The following is a 13,799-nucleotide window of genomic DNA, read 5'->3' as shown; positions in this document are numbered from 1 at the left end:
GATTTCTGGAAAATTTTGAAAATGTATAAATATATTTGTAGCAGTGGTAGGATGGGAGAATAAGCAGGATCATTCAACCACATCTATATAGTCCTCTCTCATCATCCTACTTATTGCCTTGATGGGTTTCCCAGAGTAATACTCCTCTGCTCTGGGAAATTGTATCAAAGCTTCTGTAATTCTTCTATCTTTTTTAGACCTGAGACCCCAGACAGAAAAAGAATATCTTGCAAAACATCTCAGCATTAGATCTAATTTCTCTTTCTTCCTTGGTGCTTTGCCTTCAATTGCCTCCTATCTACATTCCCAATAAGTATAATCAAACTAGCAAATGTCATGGTTAACTTTGTTTAAAAAGACAAAGTAAACATTTAAAACAAAGAAAGGTAAATAGACTTTCACTATACTTAGAAGGAATGACTTCAAGCTTCTATTAAGGATCCCAAGAGGAAAAAAGAAATACAAGATTCTGCCTGATGATCTGTAGGTGGGGCATTCAGCAACATAGATTGACCCCAACAGACGTATTCCCAAAGTCCTGACCTCACTCCCTGTAGTGCCTGCTTCAGCCCAGCTCCCCTTCTCCTCCATTTATCTTCTGTGTATTTAGTCAGGATCCAGATCCTGGATTCTGTTCCAAATAATTTTCAACTGTACGGACTGTTAAAAGCCTGGCTTGTCATTATTCATTGTATCACTTTGCTTCCTTCCAAGTTCAATAGAAACACTGTTCCCACCTTATCTATTTCACACCTTATCATCTAATGAAATCTGTTTCTTTACAATTAGATTACTATCAACTCTTTCCTGTGAGTAAATTTTTGGGTATTCACTATTAAAGGAATGATTTATTAATTAGAAAGAGACCAGTGATCACTACACCAAAATAAAAAAGATTCATCAAGAATATGTCATGCCAGTCTGGACCCATATACTTTTTTCCTCCAAGAAAACTAGACAAGTAAAATATCATCAATATAACATAGCTAGATTTTAGCAAGGAATTTTTTTTTAAATTTTTAAAAAGTTTTTATTCAGTTTCTTAGGTGCCAATTGCTGCCTTAAGTGCTGGGATACCAACACAAGAATCAAGAATGTTCTTGCCCTCAAGGACTTTATATTCTTTTTTTTTTTTTTAGGTGAATAATATTTACTGTTTGAACTTTGCTTGTAGTAATTTTTTTATTATCATTAAATTTTTAAAATTTTATAATTATAAATTTTTGACAGTATATATACATGAGTAATTTTTTAATAACATTATCCCTTGTATTCATTTTTCCAAATTTTCCCCTCCCTCCCTCTACTCCCTCCCCTAGATGACAGGCAATCCCATACATATTACATGTGTTACATTATAACCTAGATACAATATATGTGTGTAAATCCAATTTTCTTGTTGCACGTTAAGTATTGGATTCCAAAGGTATAAGTAACCTGGGTAGATATTAGTGCTAATACTTTACATTCACTTCCCAGTGTTCCTTCTCTGGGTGTAGTTGTTTCTGTCCATCATTGATCAACTACAAGTGAGTTGGATCTTCTTTATGTTGAAGATATCCACTTCCATCAGAATACATCTTCATACAATTTTAGAAAGGAACTTGACAAAATCTATTTTATGCTTCTTATAGAGAAGATTAAGAAATGACGATGTCATTTAGTTAAATAAATTCAGAAATGGACGAATGACTAGACCCACAGATTTGTGATTTAAATGGAATATTGTTGATCTGGACCACCAATTCTCAATACTTTGATGTCAAGTACTCCTTTACACATTAAAAATTATTTAGAACTTCCTGAATACATTTTGTTCAAGTGGACTGTACATATTTATGTGTATTGATGCTTTAGCATTATGTTATTATAAAAAATAGTTTTGTCCTTATAAATCCCCTGAAGGGATTATGGGATCCTCCAAGCATTTTCAAACTATACTTTGTTAGTTGGTGATCTAGAGAGACTTCTTTAATAAAGGGCTTTAAAGCTTAAGGGAATATTTATATATAATTGAAGAGATAGCTGGCATTTCATTCAATTTACAAGTTGTGTAAATCTAGAAAGGACAGATAGTATGGATAAAAGTAGACAACTATTTAAGTGAAAATGACCTCAAGATTTTCTTAAATTTTTCTTGATTTTCTAGGAGTCAATAGTGTAATACCACTACTAAAAAATCTCACATGACATTAGACAGTGTTAATATAACAGAGTATCTAGAACAAGGGAAATTCCTTACTGCTTCCTTGGGCTTTGTACTAACAAAAATGGGAGTGGTTTGGCAACTCCATTCCCTTGTACTCACTTCTAGGGTGGAAAAAAGTGCTTTCAATCATAAAAAGAATTGGGGCCCCAAGGAACAGTAGTTTGTGGCTTCAAGGAAGCAGTAAGGACCAGAGCCAGACCAGGAGAGCAGTAACCACACCTCCCCCAGATCACACCATCTTGAAAGTGCCAAAAACTTCCAAAGCCCTTGAACTAGCTCTGAAAATAACTATACAAAAAAAGCCAGAAGCTTGGGACAATGTCCCACCCCCACCCCCACATGCACACAGAAATAGAACCCAACTTTAACATAAATTTCAAAATCAAGAAACAGTCTGGAAGCTACTATGATAAGAGAGAAGATCAAGACACAAATTCAGAAAAAGACCATAAAGTCAAAACAACTTCAACAAAGCTTTAAGGGGTAAAACTATGTATTGGACATAAAGTCAACAAGAATTTTTAAAAAGAGTTTAAAAGTTATTTTAAAAGTCAAATAAGAGTTATAGAGGAAAAATTGCGGGGGGAGAGCAATGTCAAAAAAAAATATCATGAAAAGACAATTTACAGCTTGGTAAAAGAGACAAAAAATACTGAAAAAACTACACCTTAAAAAAATAGAATTGTCTAAATGGTAATAGAGGTACAAAACTTAACAGATGAAAATAACTTCTTAAAAAGCAGAATTGGCCAAATGGAAAAAGAGGTACAAAAGATCATTGAAGAAAGTAATTTCTTAAAAATTAGAATTGGGCAGTTTGAATTAATGACTACATGAAACATTAAGAAAAAATAAAATGAAAGCAAAAGAATTTTTAAGAAGAAGAAAATGTGAAATATCTCATCAGAAAAACAAGTCTAGGAAAAATAACATAAGAATTTTTAGACTGATTGATATCCATTATTTTAAAAAGTCTAAATATAATATTTCAAGAAATTAATGGAGAAAAACTGCCTTAATATACTGGAACCAGGAAATAAAATAGAAATCGAACGAATCCACCATCTCCTGAAAGAGATTACAAAATAAAAACTCCCAGGAGTTTTATAGTCAAATTGCAGAGCTCCCAGGCCAAAGAGAAAATCATTCAAGCTGCTAAAAATAACCATTCACATACTATTATATCATATTCAGATTCACACAAGATTTATCAGCTTAATATAAATTTATCAATTTATATTGAAGGAGTGGAGGGCTTAGTACAAGATAATCCAGAAAGTCAAGTAACTAAATTAACATCAAGAATAACCTAACCAAAACTGAAGCATTCCTAATGAAAAGATGGAAGAATAGAAAATTTGACTTTCAGATAAAAGATTCAAGGGAAGCATAAAAAGATAAACATGAAAGAGAAATCATAAGGGACACAATAAAATTCAACTGTTTACATTTCTATATGGGAAGAAGATACTTGTAACTCCTAACAACTTAATCATTATGGGGAAAATTAACAGGATTCTGTAGATAGAGGACACAGACAGACATGAGTTAATTATGATGATTCTGGGATATTGAGGAAGTTTTCCAGGCTCTTTCTTTGAGCATGACTTTCAGTCAGTCAAAAACTTCTTTTAATATCTCTCCTCAAAACTAAAATGAAGAAAGAGGGATGCCCTGGAAAAGGGGGAAGGAAGACAAAGAATGGGGGAAATTATTTCACATAAAATAGGTACAAAAAGAAGTTTTTACAGTGGATGAAAAAATGAAGAGGAAAGGGAATTCTTGAACCTCACTCCTATCTAAATTAGTTCAAAGGGGAAGTGTGTGTGTGTGTGTGTGTGTGTGTGTGTGTGTGTGTGTGTGTGTGTGTGTGTAGGTAGGTAGATAAGTGGGTAGTTAGGTAAGTAGGTAAGTATACACACACACTCAATTGGACATAGAAGTCTATATTAACCAATAGAAAATTAGGAGGGAAGGGAATGAGAGAAAGGGGGTAAAGGAGTAGTAAATTATATAAGAAAGGGTAAATAAGGAGGATAAGGAGATGAATAAAATCTTGGAAAAATTAAATATGATAGAACTCTGGAGAAATTGAATGGAAAGAGAAAGGAATATAATTTTATCTTAGCTGTAAAAGAACCTTCACAAAAATTGAGCATGTATCAGGGAATAAAAACCTCATGATGAATACAGAAAAGGAAAAATATTAAATTTACTTTTTAAATGATAATATAATAAAAATATATTCAATAAAGGGCTACAGAAATATAAATTTAAAATGTATTGGAAAGTAAGTAATCTAATCCTAAAAAATAAATGGTTCAAATAAAAGATCATAAAAACAATACATAATTTCTTTAAAGAGAATGACAACTAAAGGATATTAACCAGCAGTTTACAGACAATGAAACCATTGCTATCCATAATCATGAAAAAATGCCCTAATTCACTATTGATTAGAGAAATACAAATTAAAACAACTCTGAGGTACTACCTCACACATATCAGATCGACTAATATGACAAAAAAAAAATGACAAATGTTAGAGGAGATGTGGGAAAACTGGGACACTAATGCACTACTGGTGGAGCTGTGAACTGATCCATTGTGGAGAACAACTTGGAACTATGTTCAAAGGGCTTTAAAACTCTGCAAACTCTTTGATCCAACAATGCTACTACTAGATCAATATCACAAAGACATAAAGATGGGGAAGGGTAAGGGGGGAAACCTATTTGCACAAAAATATTTATAGTAGCTCTTTTTGTGCTGGCTAATAATTGGAGATCAAAAGGATGTCCATCAAGTAAGGAATGGCTAAACAAGTTGTGGCTTATGATTATAATAGAATATTATTGTGCTGTGAATAGTGACAAACAGATGATTTCTATTTTTATTTTGTTTTGTTTTATTTTTGTTTTTTTAATATAGCTTTTTATTTACAAGATATATGCATGAGTAATTTGTTTCAACATTGACAATTGCCAAATCTTTGGTCTAATTTTTCCCCTCCTTCCCCCCACTCCCTCCCCCAGATGGCAGGTAGACCAATACATGTTAATTATGTTAAAGTATACAAACAGGATGATTTTTTTTAATTTGTAAAAACTAATATGAACTGATGCAAAGTAAAATGAGCAGAACCAGGAGAACATTGTACATAGTAACAGCAATATTGTATAGTAAAAAACTGTGAATGACTTAGCTATTTTCAGCAATGTAACTATCCAAGACAATCACAAAGGACTAATGATGAAGCATGCTATATCCCTCCAAAAAAAAAAAAACTGATATTGTCTCAATACAGACTGAAACATGCTATTTTTCATTTTCTTTTTCTTTTTTTTAATTCATCTCCTATACAGAATAACTGATATGGAAATATTTTACATGATTGCACATGTATATTTGATTGTTTACCGCCTTAAGGAGGAAAAAGGGAGGAAGAGAGAAAAATTGGAATGCAAAACTTTTTTTTTAAATGTTAAAAAGTTGTTTTAATATCTAATTGTGGGAGGGAATAAAATAGTATATATTTTGAATAAGTAAATAAAGAATATAGCAACAATGAGACAACTCACCAAAATTTATGGGATGCAGCCAAAGCTGTACTTAAGGAAAATATATGTTTGTAAATATGAAACATCAATAAAAGACAGAAATAGTAGGTCAATGAATAGAGCAAGCAAATTTTAAAAATCTTTAGAAAGAAAAAAAATTTAAAATTCCCAATTAAATACCAAAATAAAAAATCCTCAATATCAAAAGAGAGATTAATAAAATTGAAAGTTTTAAAAAATAGTGAATTAATAAATAAAGGTAAGAGCTAGTTGCATGAAAAATCCAATAAAATAGGTAAACTATTGGTGAATTTTATTTTAAAAGGAAAGAAAAAAAATGACTAGTTTAATACTAATAATGAAAAGGATGAATGCAACACCAATGAAGATGAAAATGAAGAAATCATTGGAGTTATTTTGCCCAACTATATGTCTGTAAAACTGATAACCAAGTGAAATGGATGAATATTTACAAAAATATAAATTGACCAGATTAAAAGAAGAGAAAATAGAATATTTAAATAATTCTACTTTAGAAAAAGAAATTGAACAAGCCATAAAAGAGCTCCCTAAGGAAAAAAAACCCAGACAAGATTAATTTCCAAGTGAATTCTGCCAAACCCTTAAGGATCAATTAATCCCCAAACTATATTAACTATTTGGAAAAATGGATAAAGAAAAACTCCTACAAAGTTCCTTTTCTGATGCAAATATGATTTTAATATTTAAACCATGAAGAGCAGATACAAAGAAAAAATTATAGGACAATTTTAATAATGACTATTGATGAAAAACTTAAATAAAATACTAACAAGGAGCTTATATAAATAAATCACAAAACTATGACTAGATGGTATTTATACCAGAAATGCAAGGCTGATTCAATATTAGGGGAAGTATCAACATAATTGACCATATCAATAATAAAAACAACAAAAACATAAGAATATCTCAGTAAATGCTGAAAAAAGCTTTTGACAAAATACAACATCCATTCTAAGACCAAAAGTAAGCATAATCTGTGATGGATAGCATAGAAGTCTTTCCATTAAGAACAGGGATTAAGCAACTATATCCATTATCACCACTATTTAATATTATATTAGAAATGCCAATAAGACAAAAAATTGAAGAAATAAAAATGGGCAATGAGGAAAAAAAAGTATTATTATTTGCAGATGATATGATAGTATACTTAAAGAAATCTAGAGAATCAACTAAAAACTATCTGAAATAATTAACAATTTTAGCAACATTACAGAATATAAAACAAACTATATAAATCATCACCATTTCCATATATTACCAACAAAACCCAGAAAAGAAAGCTAGAAAGAAAATTCCATTTAAAATAACTGCAGACAATATAAAATTCCTTGGAATCTATCTGCCAAAACAAACCCAGGACTATATGAACACTTATAAAATACTTTTCACTCAAAGACAAATCTAAACAATTGGGGAAATATTCATTGTTCATGAATAAGCCAGGCAATATAATAAAAATAACAATTTTATTAAATTACTCATTTAATGCCATAGCAAATTACCAAGAATTATTGTATAGAACTAGAAAAATAATAACAAAATTTATTTAGAAGATCAAAAGATCAAGAATATTAAAGGAAGCAACAAAAAAAATATAAAGTAAGACAGCTCTGCCATACCAGATTTCAAACTATATTGCAAAGCAGTAGACATCAACATAATTTGGTACTAGCTAAAAAAACAGATTAGTGGATCAAGAGAAAAGATTGTTTATATAATATATAGTAGTAGCCTAGTGTTTGAAAAACCCAAAGATCCAAACTTTGGAGGCAAAAATACTCCATTTGATTAAAATTTATGGGAAAACTGAAAAGCAGCTTGGTAGAAATGAAGTATAGACCAACATCTCACATCCTATACCAAAAGAAATATCAGAAGAAAAAAAGTCAATATTCAGTAAAAAAAAAAAAAAAAAAAAAAAAAAAAAAAATGCTGTTAATTACAATTGATTAAAGAAATGCAAATTAAAACAATTCTGAGGTACTACTTCACATTTGTCAGATTGGCTAATTTTACAAAGAAGGAAAAGAACAAATGCCAGGGGAAGGGAGACGTGGAAAAATATAGTACACTAATAAATTGTTGGTAGATTTGTGAACAGATCCAACAACTCTGAAAAATGATTTAGAACAATGCTCAAAGCGTTATAAAACTATGTGTTTTCTTTGACCCAGCAATATTACTATTAGGTCTGTATCCCAAGGAGATCAGAGGAAAGAGAAAAGGATCTATAGGTACAAAATATTTCTAGTAGCTCTTTGTGTATTGACAAAGAAATGGAAATTGAAGGGATGTCCATAAATTGGGAAATGGCTAGACAAGTTATGTATATGATTCTAATGGAATACTATTGAGCTAAGAGAAATAAAGTGCAGCATGATTTCAGAAAAAACCTGGGAAAATTTATAAGCACTAATGCAAAGTTAAGTGAGCAGAATCAGGAGAACATTGTCCATTGTAACAGCAATATTATAATGATGATCAGTTGAAAAAAAACTTAGCTATTGAATCCAGAATCCAGAATCTATAAATATAGAATTGACTGAAGGAAAAAATTTAAAGGTATTAGTGGTCATGAAAATATATCCAAGGTATGATCATCTATTAGTAACAATATAGGTTGTACTTTCTCTTTAATAAAACTGGAGTGCAGCCTATAATTAATGTTATTTTTCATATACTTTTTCTATATACCTTTATTTTGTCATTGTGATTTAAAAGAGATCACATTTTAGAGGGATAGCTTGTATTTACACCAAAATAGTAAATGGTAAAGATTTGAGAACTCTAGATTATGGCTAATGAAAATCACTTTAAAATGTATAAAGTAACTAATAATCAAAGAAATACAAATTAAATAAACCTGAATTAACACCTCACTTCAAGGTAGCAAAAAAAAAGTTTAATGGGAAAGTCCCTTTCTGGGGAGTTTGTGGAAAGACAGGTACACTAATTTGTTGCTGGTGGATCTAAAGATTGGCTCAATTGTTCCAGAAAACATTTGGAAATTGAATGGGGAAAAAATTGCTCATTCTTTTGATTTAAAGATTTCACTAGAAGGACTACAATCAAAAATCATTGACAAGGAAAAAAAAATCCTGAATATATAAAAATGTTCCAGGTAGCATCATTTGTTACAAAAAGCTAGAAACAACAAAAAGCACCAACAAGTGGGGAATGGTTACCCACATTATGATATGTGAATGTAACAAAACATTATAACATGAATAAAGAATGAGATATATGAAGAATTCAGAAGGATGTGGAAAGATTCATATGATGCAAAATAGAGATTGGTAAGACAAAAAAAAAAAAAAACAATAACTAGCACATATAAGTCATCATGGAAAGGCAATCAAACCCTGGTAAAGTACTGAACTCAATTTCAGAACCATAAGTGTAACAAAATTAAGGGAAAGACCCTTTGGTTGGTGTGATGGAAAGCACAATGAACAAAGCCAAATACCATTTCTGCTACTTTACAACCAGTGTGATCTTGGGCAAATCATCTAATTACTATAGGCCTCATTTTTATCCTCATTTGTAAAATAAAGGAGTTGGACTAGATGGCTCCTGATGTCCCTCCAACTTTAAGCCTATTATATATCATATAGGATAGGATCTAAAATGCTAAGGTCCCTTTCAACTCTATATCTATGACTGTTTCTGTTAAGCAATAAAGTAACTGGGATAAGAGGAAGGAAATGTAACTATTGAAAGACCTGCCAGCGGTCTCTCCTTACTCCAGTTCATCTTCCATCCAGTTACCAAACTGATCTTCCAAAAACAAAGGTCTGATCCTGTTACTTCTGCCATCCCACGCCCCAACTCTAGTGGTTCCCTATCATCTCCAAGAAAAATATAAAATCCTTGTTCAAAGTCATTTATAACCTGCCTCCCCAACTTTTCAGATCTTTTTATACTTTATTTCCCTCTTCCATTTACTCTTCAATTCAGTAACATTCTCCTCCTTGCTGTTCCTTAAGCAAAATATTTCATCTCCCAACTATATGCATTTGTGCTTACTGTCCCCCACCCTGCCACCACATCCCCCGCTGCCTGAAATATTCTCACTCCTCATCTCTGCCTCCTGGCTTCCTTCAAGTCCCAAATAAAATCCCAGCTTCTGAGAGAAGCCTTTTCCAATTGTCCTTAATGCTAACACTTTCCCTCTGTTGATTATTGCTAATTTATCTTTTATATAGTTTATTTCTACATGGTTGTTTGCATGTTTTCTCACCCCCTTAGACTAAGAGCAAGGACAAACTTTTATCTTTTTGTGTGTCTTCCTGCAGTGCTTAGCACAGTTCCTATCATATAGTAAGTGCTTCATATGTCTACTGACCAATTGATTGTTCACCTTGAAAGAACTCTACTAGTCATGACGCAAATGTCCTCAAAGTCTTTAGTGGCTTGTAGTGGAGTGTAAATAAAGGGCACTCACTACATGGGAAATCCTGTAGCTACTTGCTACTTTGGGCTGGGCTCTCTAAAACTCAATTCTCCCATTTGTAAAAGTGAAGAACTGAATCTCTAAGGAACTTTTCCATTCTGTGTACCCTGGACATGCCACTGGACTTATTCAGGGGCAATTTCTCCATCTGCAAAATGGAGATAATGATAGCACTTAGGTTATTAAATTGTTGTGAGGATCAGATGAAGAGGGGTGTCTGTGTGTGTGGATGTATATGTGTGTGCATTTGCAAAGCTTTGCAAATCTAAAAGTTCTACATAAATTTTAATTATTAGTTGTATTGGCTTTGTCCTCCCTATTACTTATTCTATTTTATATTAGTTCCCTCCACACACTCCATGGTCCAGTTTTCCCCCTTCATGCCTTTACACCTATAGTCTCCTTTCCTGGAATATCCTCCCCCTCTCATTTACTCCTGAAATCCTATCCATCCTTTAAAGTCTAATTCAAATGCCAGCTCCTCAATGAAGCCTTCCCTGATTCCTTTGGTTAATAAGGACCTCCCCCTCAGAACTCAAATAGCATTTTCTTTTGTCCCTTCCTAACACATTCAGTATATGTAATTGTGTGTTGTAGCTATCTAGGTAGCACATCTGTGTTTCCTGTGGTTGAAAAAAACACCCCTAGGTTAGAAGACTTGGCTTGAAATTTTGGCTTTAATGCTATAGTCCATGAGGTCCCAAAGAGTCAGGCATACCTAGAAAACTGAATAACTTACATTGTACACATATATGTACATTGTGTATTTGTTAATATTTATTCATATATATATGTATATCTTTGTACACCCCTTTATATATATTTAATGTAACTAAGGTATGTGTATATGTGTGTATGAATGGATATGGATGTATATACACAAGCACATATCTTCACATATATACCTTTAAAAGTATATATGTAGATATAGATATATATATTTGTATATGTATATAAATATTGGGGGGAGTATGTTTTCTGATTAGATCTACAAGTTTTTCACTATAGGCTACAGTGGATAGAGCACTGGACTTAGAACTGAGTTCAAATCAACTTCAGATTTTTATTAGCTTGGGGCAACACCTGAAGTCTCTCCTCCTCAGTTTCCTCTTCCTTAAGCCCACAGTAGGGGCTTAATAAATGCCTGTTATCTATATGTATGGGGAAGTCAGACCACCATCTGCTTTGCAATTTAGAGACCCAAGGCATTATCTGGGTTCCTGAGGAGTTAGATGATTTGGTCAAGATCTCTCTCACACATACACAGAGGACATTCCAAAGGTGGAATTTGAACCCAACCATGTCTTCGTAACTGATTATTTGCCCCAATACTCAACTACAAAGACTATTAGGGTAAAGCCATTTATTTGTTTAAAATCTCTTTCCTTGCCTAGCACAAAACTCTTTATGCAATGTATGTTTGAATACTGGTGAAAAAAAAGTTTAATTGGAAGTCATGTACTTTAACTCCTTCGTTGTACTAATAAAAAACTGAGGCTGAGCTAAGCAAAGTAATTTATTCAAGGTCATAGCAAATTAGTGATAGAGCCAGGACTAAAACTTCAGCTTCTCCAACACCCTCTTTGGTATGCTCTTGTGATACCACACTGCTTAATCTTCTTGTGTATTTTTTTAAGTCAAAGTCTCAAAATTGGGCATAGTTCAAGTATTCCTTGCAGATTCCTAATACCCTTTTCTTAAATTATTGTGTATTTTAATTTTCTGTGTCCATTGTATAATTAAAAGTTCAAAGTGGTCTGAAATCACACATCAAGTTAATGGTAGAATCAGAATTAGAACTCATGTCTCCTAGCCCCTCATCTTGTTCAGTATTACTCCTTGCTGCTTCTCATAGATGACAAGTATGGGACATTCAAGAAAAGGGAGAGAGGAGGGGACAGTATTACTATTTCCAGGATTCATTGCATCTACAGGTTGGAGGATGGTCCTAGGCTCTCCCCAATGGGGCTTCTCCAAACCCCTACATGTCAAGCACCATGATATCCCAAATTTTCTTTATATAGCCCTATGTTTGGTCCTTTTTGTTGCTATTGCTGCTGCTGCTGAATATGGAACAATCCTTCAAAGGGTTTCTCTGTCTGACAATTTTTACAATAAGAGAGTGTGATTACAAGTGGCTTTAGACTGGAAGAAGATTTGGGGTCTTCATTAAGTCTTTTTTTTTTTTTTTTTTTTTTTTTTTGCTTCTATTGCAATGGAGTTTTTTGAAAGAAGATAAACTATTCAGATGGTAATTAGGCTTTCTAATTGCAGTAGTCACTGATTGCATAGATGAGAAACATTTGAGGAAGTGCAGCAATTAGATCTGAGGGAAATATTTAAAAACAAAATGTGAGGGGACTTACAGTGCAAGGACATACAAAGGCAGTGAAAGGGGCATAATTTAAGGTCCCTGGCCTGAGCAGCCCCTGCCCTGGGTCCAGTCTGCAATAACAGAGGTTTCCCAAGAACTTGACTCCTTTGAAAGCATTACATCTGCTAGGGAGAATTCATTAAGTGACAAATTCAAGGCAAGCCTTTGTTTTCTAGTAGAACATCTGGATCCCCAAGTTAGAGACTCCTCCAGCTAGTCAGAATATCAAGACATTATCATTACCCAGCTTGAAAACTAGGTAGTATATCGCTTTCATACCACTGGCTTAACCTTTGAGAACCCAAACTCACCTCCACACTCTAATCAAGCATTGGAGAAAGATTTCTAAAATAAGATAATGGCAAGACCCTGTGGCCCAAGGTTCTGACATGACCTTAAGGGCTGAGAAATAGTAGGGGCAATTTTCTATCTTACTTCATAACCCCCATTACAGATATGGCGCACTTTCCTCCACCAAGATCTTGTTATAAGCCTTAGAGCTCAGGTTGACATTCCCCATTTTCTGTCCTAAACAAATATATCATAAAGTTATCAAGTAACATGAGAAGAACCAAGGAAAGCCTTGCTTTTCTGGTCTGGTCACATGTTCCTTCTAGCTAAGATCATGTTTTGCATTATCAGCTCCTCCCTCGTGAAGATTTGTGATAACCCTTAACCATCTACATTCCAAACCCTAGTCCATATCTGAAAATCAATATCTGTATACTTTATACTGATATTGATAGTGTCTGTATTAGTATCAGTATTTTTCAGAAGATAAGTCTATTTTGTATCAAGGAAGTCCTTCTCTATTCACAAAAGGTGGATATTCCATCAATGCAGTCAGTAGGACTCATTATTAGAACCCCCTACTGTTCTAATTGAAGCCAAATCTTATGTGTTTGTGATAGGAAAGGTTATTCATTATGTTTCACCCAATTCCAAGCATCTAGGGAAGTCTAACTGTCAATTATAGCAATGCCAAGAGAATTGCAGTATTACCAAGGATGACTAAACAGGAAAGCTCCTAACATCACCACTGAGAAAACATAGGACAAAACAGGATTTTGGTAACTTCCCAAGATCCTAAAAGCAATCTCCTGTTTGCAGATAGTAAGCATTGTTAAAAGGAAGTGATCAAAAGAAGAAATTCTC

The sequence above is a fragment of the Sminthopsis crassicaudata genome, chromosome 1 (genome assembly GCF_048593235.1).
Source record: "Sminthopsis crassicaudata isolate SCR6 chromosome 1, ASM4859323v1, whole genome shotgun sequence".
In the NCBI taxonomy this organism is placed as follows: Eukaryota; Metazoa; Chordata; class Mammalia; order Dasyuromorphia; family Dasyuridae; genus Sminthopsis; species Sminthopsis crassicaudata.
Note: the sequence above shows the minus strand (reverse complement) of the source record.